Here is a 9,916-nt window from a genome sequence, read left to right on the forward strand (position 1 = left end):
TCACCCGACTATTACTGGAGACTTCTTTGCTTTTGACCATAGTGTAACTTCCATGTCCTGATTTTCTCTTCGGGGCTGTAAGAAGGCTGTAGACCCATTTATGTCTAGTTACCATTGTGTTTGTGACTTTAGAAATGCAAGACTGATTTATCTCCTGATACTAAACTGCATTATGAACAATTTAATGTTTGACAGACTCTCAAGAATGACTTTCCTCTCTTCTTGTTCTCTTGCCTTATTTACTCCGAGAAGAACACTGAGAGCTTACGCAGGAAGGATAATGCTCCGTGGCTATGTCTCCTCTGGGAGTTGCAAACAAGACTCCATCAGCCTGCCAAGTATATGCACAGTATTCCAATGCGAAACAGAAGCTTCGCTGATCAGTGAACAGAACAAACCACAGCTGCTAGCTTAGTTCTGGCTCGAATCAGAAGGTGTGACTTATGCCATCTCCAAAGGCTAGTTAAGGCTCTGATTCATGCATGAACTCCCCAGTCCATATGGGATAAGCAACTCAGCTTGAGCTAAAACTTTCTATTAGAATTTAATAGAGTTCGGGAAAACAGCGCTCTCATACCAATCCATTGCCAGTTTTACTGAATGATGATTAATTGAACAGCACCATTTAAAGCCATGCGCTTTTAATCTCTGAAGAAGCAATCTGACTTGCTCATAGGTAAAATTTGTGGAGAGCTGCTAACAGTTATCTTCCCAACCAAACCACCATCTCCATCTCTTTAAATGAAGGCATGAGGGGTGCCTGAGTGGCTCAGTCAGTTAAGCGACCGACTCTTGATCTCAGCTCAGGTCATGATATCGGGGTTGTGAGATCGAGCCCCACGTCAGACTCCAAGCTGGACATGGAGCCTGCTTAAGATTCTCTCTCTCCCTCAGCCTTTCCCCCCTCCCTCTCTAAAAAAAATTAAAAATAAAAAAGTAAATGAAGGCATGAACCTCTAGAAGTCTCCCTCCTGGCATTGATATGTACTCAGGAATAACTCATTAAGCCTATGCTTCTCAAACTTCCCCACTAAGGTACCCCTAATAGAAGACAATAAAGGTGTTTTGAAGGGAATGCAAGAGGCATTTCTGAAGAGGCGTGAAATTCCTTTGAGGTTGTTTCTGTTTTATCTTTTAAATGTAAATAAACTTTCGGTCTACTCCATAAATATGATGATTATTTTAATATGATAGTAAATACTGACTGAAGTACTTGGGTCAGTCAGGGTCTGGTCAGGACACAGAAACCATGCCCTACTATTTTAACAGAGAATTTAACAAAGAAGTTGACAACCAAGCATCAGTGACCTAAAAACGCAGACAGGGGACACTGAGGTTCCCAGAGGCGTGATGCAGAAAGCAGCGTAACACTCTAGGGTTGGGGAATAAAGAGATGAGGCTGGGATTATGAAGCTCTAGAAGGGGAGAGGAGCCCCATCAGGGACCCGGGTCTCTGAGGAGAGGACACGAACAGCCAGTGCTGTTTCTTTTTTTTTTTAAGATTTTATTTATTTATTTTAGAGAGAGAGAGCTTGAGAGCAGGAGGAGGAGCAGAGGGAGAGGAACAAATAGACTCCATGCTGAGCACGGAGCCCGACACAGGGCTCGATCCCACGACCCTGAGATCATGACCCCAGCTGAAATCAAGAGTCTGAGCCACCCAGGTGCCCCAGCACCGTGCTTCTAAGGAGAGCCATGACACCGGGCATGCGGAAAGACTGCAAATGGCAAGCAGCCATTGCTACTAAATACGTGATGCTGCGAGGTAAGGAACTGAACTGTCCCTGGGCCGTCAGACACCCAGGGATGGAAGGCCAGTCACAGGAAACAGGAAAAACTAGGTCGCTTCTCCAGCCTTGCAGCCACCCTCCAACCCCCCTCCTGACAGAGCCTAAAAAGGAGCAGCTAAGAAAGCTGAAATGTGCGGTCTCAGCCCCAACACCCCACACTGAACACGGAAGGGGAGCGGAAGCTGAGAGACACAACACTTAATGTTTCTCCAATAAAAGTCCTACTTGCATTGATGCTCCAAGGAGACGCACCATATTGATTGGCCCAGTGGCTTTCTAGAGCTCTGCCAAACATCTTAGAGCCCTGACAATGTGCGCGGATTGCTTATCACCAGCCCACTGTGAATTAACTTAGCAGGCACTCAACCAGGCTCAGGGACACTGGCATGCCCATTCCAGTTCAGCCACTTCTTTATGACTTGACACACATCACTTTCCTGGTGACCTCTCACCTAACATGAGGGAGTTGATTCATTTTCTTAAAGTCCATTCCAATTTTATAATCACTGGAGATTATTATGGGAAAGCTCGCCTTGTATAAACCTGGTTTCTGTAGAGAGAGGAATCCAAAAACAATGAGACTCCTAAAACTCTACCAGGCATCTGAAAGTAACTTAAGGGTACTGGGAGGAGGAGAGCCTTGAAGAAAGGGGATGAGAGAGAAAGAAACACCACAGGAATGGCAGAGCACTGGAGAAACCCATAAGGGGCGTTAGAGTGAGAATAGACAGGCAGAATGGGAGAGAGCGCCTAGGATTTCTGCGATTCTGATTAATTGTTCTAGGTGGCTCGTCTCATGATTTCTGATGGTTGTGAAATGCAAGCTTTGTGTGTGCGATAATCCTGTGTGCGGACAAGATGGAACAGGCAAGCACAAGTCCGCTTGGGGGAACGCCGGCCTCTCCTCTGTAGTGAGCACTTCATCGTCTCTTCCCTCCAGGACGGTGAGAATGGGAGGTGGGACACTTGTACACATTGCCATCTGCCACAAAGCAATTCTCGACATCAGACTCCCTTCGCGTAGATAAAATACTTTGTGCTTCTTGGCCAAATGGTGTTATTTCAGTGCAACGTGTAACTCACTGCCTTGCGGGGGAAAGAGCTGCTTCTAACTGGATCACAGAAAAGACAGGTGAGTACCAAAGGGTAGACGGTGTTTGTGGCGAGACTCTGCGTGCGCCATGCTGACGCCAAGAAGCCTGCAATTCCCCCTATAACTCTCCTGTGAATTTGGTTACAAATCACTCAGTAATTAAATATCCTCTTCAAGATATCATGGCTGATTTAATGAGGGCCAAACCCATCATAACAGATTGTGAATCTGAGCTGGTGGGGCTTTTTTTTTCCTTTGTTTCATTTTCAAAGATTTTTATTATGGTAAGATATTTGGTAATATTCTTTATTAGGCTGATAAGTTTTGAATTGCTTTTCATTTTATTATCACATTAGTTCCTTCTTAATGGTTTTACTAGAACTCAGAAGTCTCCCGAGTTTTAATAACCTCTCTTTTTTCAGTACTTATAGTCGTGGAATTAATTGTATAAAATCACGATCCTTCACTGAATGTGTCACTGGGCCCAAAGAAGAAAACTCAGTAGGAAGAATTAGACCTTGAAGAGTGAATGATGATTCATCTTGCTACAGATTTTTCACTCAGGGACTTTCATTTGCAAACAGTAACACAATTTCCTTCCTTTCCACCTCTAAGAATACCCTTCAGACTGAGGAATGCTGTGGATTTCTCTGAACTGAGGTTTATTAAAGTGAAACTTTTTAGAGATCAGTTGACTTTTTTAAAGGATATGAAAGGACATCTTTTATTCACCTAAGAATACTCTCTTTATAGCTGGCTCTGTTTAAAGGAGAGAAGACAATAAGGTGAACTATAAGAAAGTACCAGATTAGCAAGTTTTATTTGGGCCTTATTTTCATGTTCATCTTCCTTGATCCATGTCGTAGCAATTCTTTTAAAAATAAATGGCTATTAATTAAAGTCCTGAGGTCAAATCACCTTTGTTAAATTATAATTAATTAACATAAGTTAATATTAAAACAACAAAATGCCAGATATAACAAGCTCAGAAAAGAACAGAAATTTTAAATAATCTTTTGTCTTAGATTTTAGCAAATAATGAGACACTCAAGAGGAAATCAGTGGCCAGGTTTTCAAAAAGGAATGAATAATTAAATGCCCCAGTATTAAAGAATAAGAGTTAGGCAAATTAAAATCAGTTTACAAATTCATTATTAAAAAAGATTCACTGTCAAATGAACACTTATTCTGGATGACCAGAAAATCCCAGTCTTACCAATATACAGCTGACCATGTACATTTTACAACCGAAGTCTCTCCATGGCAGCAAATTAGAACATTATCCTCATGTCAAAATTTCCCTTCTAAATCTAACATATAATAGATACGCAATAAATGTCTACTGAATAAATGGGCTTGTTCAGTTAATGGTTTTAATCAGTTAAAAGATACCTGAGTTGGGATGCCTGTGGCCAGTTGAGGGTCCGCCTTCAGCTCAGGTCATGATCCCAGGGTCCTGGGATCAGGTCCCACATCGGGCTCCTTGCTCAGCAGGGAGCCTGTTTTTCCCTCTGCCTGCCACTCCCCCTGCTCGTGCTCGCTCTCTCCCTCTTTCTCTCTCTCTAACAAATAAATCTTAAGAAAAAAAAAGATACCTGAGTCCATCAAACATGATTCCTTAGTCTAACTAAGCTATAAATCTTGAAACTAGTCAATTATTGATGGATCTGATTTTTAACAATTCATTTGGGAAGGTGAGTTACTTCTAAAGATATTTAAATAAGCAAACTATTAAGGTGATAACCAAGCTGTGATGCCAACTATTACTATATTGGTCCTTGATGTAAGTAAAACTAAATATGGATTTTATTTTCTTCAAAAGCATTAGGTAACCAGATGGCTTCACTAGTGAATTCTATTGAATATTTGAAGAAGACATAACATCAATCTTTCACAAACTCTACCAAAAAATAGAAAAGGAAGCAACATTTTCAGAACTCATTCTATGAGTCCAGTATTAGCCTGATACAAAAACCAGACAAAGACATCACAAGAGAAGAAAATTATAGATCAATATCCCTTATGGCTATAGGCACAAAAGTCCTCAACAAAATGCTAGCTAACTGAATCCAGTAGCATATAAAAAAATTATCCACCATAACCAAAATGGGATTTATCCCAGGGATGCAAGTTTGATTCAATATATGAAAAACGGGGTGCCTGGGTGGCTCAGTCGTTAAGCGTCTGCCTTCGGCTCAGGTCATGATCCCAGGGTCCTAGGATCGAGCCCCACGTCGGTCTCCCTGCTCCGTGGGAAGCCTGCTTCTCCCTCTCACACGCCCCCTGCTTGTGTTCCCTCTCTCATTGTGTCTCTCTCTGTCAAATAAATAAAATCTTTAAAAAAAAAAAATTTTTTTTAAAAGAAAATCAATCAATGTAATACATCATACTGATAGAATTAAAAATAGAGACCACATCATCATCTCAAAAGAAGAAAAAGCATTTGGCAAAATCTAATACCTTTCATCACAGCAACACTCAATAAACTAAGCATAGAAGATTTTCTTTTTTTTTTAAGATTTTATTTATTTGAGAGAAAGAGAGAGAGAGAGAGAGCACAAGCAGGGGGAGTGGGAGAGGGAGAAGCAGGCTCCCCACTCAGGAAGGAGCCCGACCTGGGACTTGATCCCAGGACCCTGGGATCATGACCTGAGCCGAAGGCAGCCACTTAACTGACTGAGCCACCCAGGTGCCCCAGCATAGAAGATTTTCTCATCCTGATAAAGGGTATCTACAAAAAAACCCACAGATAACATTATACTTAATGCTGAAAGACTGAAAACTTCCCCCTAAGATCAGAAACAAGACAAGTATGTCTACTCTTACCACTTCTATTCAACATTCTACCAGAGGTTTTAGCTAGGGCAATTAGAGAAGAAAAAGAAATAAAAGCATCCAGATTGGATTATATGATCTTGTGCAAAGAAAATCCTAGGGGCGCCTGGGTGGCTCAGTCATTAAGCATCTGCCTTTGGCTCAGGTCATGATCCCAGGGTCCTGGGATCGAGCCCCGCATCGGGCTCCCTGCTCTGCGAGAAGCCTGCTTCTCCATCTCCCACTCTCCCCTGCTTGTGTTCCCTCTCTCACTGTGTCTCTCTCTGTCAAATAAATAAACAAAATCTTTAAAAGAAAGAAAAAAAAAAATCCTAAAGGAGGGCGCCAGGATGGCTCAGTTGGTTAAGCATCTGCCTTCGGCTCAGGTCATGATCTCAGGTCCTGGTATCAAGTCCTGCGTGGGGTTCCTTGCTCAGAGGGGAGCTTGCTTCTCCCTCTCCCTCTGCCCCTCCCCCCACTCATGCTCTCCCTCTCTCTCTCAAGTAAATAAATAAAAAATTTTAAAAAAGAAAAGAAAAGGGGTCACCAGGGTAGCTCAGTTGTTAAGCATCTGCCTTCAGCTCAGGTCATGATGCCAGAGTCCCGGGATTGAGTCCCTCATCAGGCTCCCTGCTCAGCTGGGAGTCTGCTTCTCCCTCTGACCCTCACCCCACTTGTGCTCTCTCTCGCAAATAAATAAAATCTTAAAAGAAAAGAAAATCCTAAGGGAGTCACAAATGCACTATTAGAGTTAATAGACAAGCTCAGAAAGGTTGCAGGGCACAAGGTCAATATACAAGAACCAAGTGCATTTCTATACACCAGCAATGAATAATCTGAAAAGGAAATTAAGAAAATTCCATTTACGGGGCGCCTGGGTGGCTCAGTCATTAAGCGTCTGCCTTCGGCTCAGGTCATGATCCCAGGGTCCTGGGATCGAGCCCCGCATTGGGCTCCCTGCTCCACGGGAAGCCTGCTTCTCCCTCTCCCATTCCCCCTGCTTGTGTTCCCTCTCTCGCTGTGTCTCTCTCTGTCAAATAAATAAATAAAATCTTTAAAAAAAAAAAAAAAGAAAAAATTCCATTTACAATAGCATAAAAAATAAAATACTCAAGAATATGCTTAACAAAAAAAGAGCAAGATTTGAATGCAGGAAACTACACAACATTGTTGAAAGAAATTGAAGATCTAACTAAATGGAATAACATCCCATTTTCATGATGGAGACTGTAGTATTGTTAAGATGACAATATTCCACAAACTGGTCTTCAGATTCAGTGCAAAGCCTATCAAAATCCCAGCTGACATTTTTTTCTAACAGAAACTGACATGCTGATCCTAAAATTCATTTGGAAATTCAAGGGACCCTGATTAGCCAAAACAGTCTTGAAAAAGAAGGAAGTTGGAAGACTCGCACTTCTTGATTTCAGAACTTACTAAAAAGCTACAGCAGTCAAGACTGTGGTACTGGCATAAGAACAGACTTATAGATCAATAAATAAAATAAAATAGAGAGCCCTGAAATGAAACCATACCTTTCTGGTCAACTGAGTTTTGACAAGGGTGCCATGACAATTCAGTGGGGAAAGAATAGTCAACAAATGGTGCTGGGACAACTGGATATCCACATGCAAAAGAATGAAGTTGCAACTCTATGTCATATAATATACAAAACTTAATTCTAAATGGATCAAAGACCCAAATGTAAGAGCTAAATCTATTACTCTTAGAAGAAAACACAGGAGGGGCGCCTAGGTGGCTCAGCCGTTGAGCGTCTGCCTTCGGCTCAGGTCATGATCCCAGGGTCCTGGGATCGAGCCCCGCATCGGGCTCCCTGCTCAGCGGGAAGCCTGCTTCTCCCTCTCCCACTCCCCCTGCTTATGTTCCCTCTCTCACTGCCTCTCTGTCAAATAAATAAAATCTTAAAAAAAAAAAGAAGAAGAAGAAGAAAACATAGGAGTAAATATGCACAACCATGAATGAGGCAATGGTTTCTTAGATGTGACACCAAAAGCACAAGCAATGAAAAGATAAATTGGACCTCATCAAAGCTAAAAGCGTGCTTCACTTTTGTGCTTTTGACACTATCAAGAAAGTGAAAAGACAACCCACAGAATGGGAGAAAATACTTACATATCATATATCTGATAAAAGCCTATTTTCCAGAATACTTAAAGAATTCTTACAATTCAACAAGAAAAGGATATATAACCCAATGTATTAAATGGGCAAAGGAGTTGGATATAGATGTCTCCAAAGAATACATCTAAGTGTCCATTAAGTACATGAAAAGATATTCAACATCATTCATCATCAGAGAAATGCAAATCAATGCCACAATGTGATATCACTCCACACACACACTGGGATGGCTAAAATAAAAAAGATGGATAATAACAAATGTTGGTGAGGACATAGAGAAACTGGAATGCTCACACACTGGTGAGAATGTAAAATTGTGCAGCCATTTTGGAATACAGTTTGGCAGTTCCTCAAAAAGTTAAACACAGAATTACCATATGACCCAGCAAGAGAACTGACAACACATGTTCTCACAAACACGTGTACATGAATGTCCACAGCAGCATTATTTATAATAGCCCAAAATGGAAACAACCCAAATGTCCATCAACTAATGAATGGATAACAAAATTGGATATATCCATACATTGGAACATTACTCAGCCACTAAAAGCAATGAAGTGCTGTTACATCCTACAACATGGATGAAAACATGACGCTAAGTGAAAGAAGCCAGGCACAAAAGGCCAGATTCTATGATTCCAGTTAGATGAAATATTCAGAATTGAAAAATGCCTGGAGACAGAGAATAGATTAGTGGTTTCCAGGGACTGAGGAAGTGGGGGATAGAGGTCACTGCTAGTGGGTAATTTCTGGGATGTAGAAAATATTCTGACATCAGATAGTGGGGATGATTGCACAACTTTGTGAATATACTAAAAACCACTCAATTGTACACTTAAATTAAAAAAAAAAACCAATGTTCCAACATAAAGTAAAAAAGCATCAGGGGGCACCTGGGTGGCTCAGATGGTTGAGTGTCTGCCTTCGGCTCAGGTCATAATCTCCCGGTCCTGGGATTGAGCTCCATGTTGGGCTCTCAGCTCAGTGGGGAGCCTGCTTCTCCCTCTCCCTGGGCCTCTACCCTTGCTTGTGCTCTTTCTGTCTGTCTTTGTCTCTCTCTCAAATGAATAAAGAAAATCTTAAATAAAAAACATCAGAGAAAATATTAAGATATGTGAGGGGCACCTGGGTTGCTCAGTTGGTTAAGTGGCTGTCTTCGCCTCAGGTCATGATCTCAGGGTCCTGGGACCCAGCCCCACATCGGGCTCCCTGCTCAGCAGGGAATCTGCTTTTCCTTCTCCCTCTACTCCTCCCCCTTGCTTTGGACCCCCCATAAATAAATAATCTTTTAAAAAAATAAAATATTAAGATACATGAAGATGTGATTACGTCCAAAAAATGACATAAAAAGTTATAGCTCTATACCTGAAACTAATATTGCACTTATGTTAACTAGCTGGAATTTAAATAAAAACTTGGGGGAATAAAAGAAGAAAATGTTAATAAACACGTAAGTAGGAGGATAAAAAAGTTATAACAATTAAGATGAAATACTAAAAATCGTATTTTGCTCTGTCACATCTGTTTTCCCTAAATAGAGAAAAAATTTTTATCATTACTTTTCTGTATCATATAGTATCGATGTAAAAATATCACATCATTTGTGTAGAGTAATGGCTAATAAAATGATCAAAAATCACTGTCTTCCTTTTTATTGGGATAATTATAATAAAATTCTCTGCAATGATTTTTTTTCAGAAGGTAAATCACATCCATTCATTGACTATGCTCCACCTTCTCCCTTTCCTGAACATGTTTTACCATTTTACAAAGTATTTGATCAATTAAGTTTAAATAAAGTACCAGCTATGGTTAAGACTAATATATTTCAACTTTTGAGAATTATTCTTCAGTTTCTGCAACTTGCAACTAGTATTCATTGATTCATCAAAAATTTCACATGGTCCTTTTCAAAAATACTGTGTATGTGTGTTTAATATTGGAAAAACAATTGCAATCAGGCCAAGGAAATAACTGTATCTAATGTTCATTAAAACAAGAGTCAATCTTAAAAGATAATTACAAAATATGACTTAATTATCTCATAACCTCAGATGGTATAAATTGACCTACA

The sequence above is a fragment of the Leptonychotes weddellii genome, chromosome 7 (assembly GCF_054177405.1).
Source record: "Leptonychotes weddellii isolate Sample4059 chromosome 7, ASM5417740v2, whole genome shotgun sequence".
Lineage (NCBI taxonomy): Eukaryota > Metazoa > Chordata > Mammalia > Carnivora > Phocidae > Leptonychotes > Leptonychotes weddellii.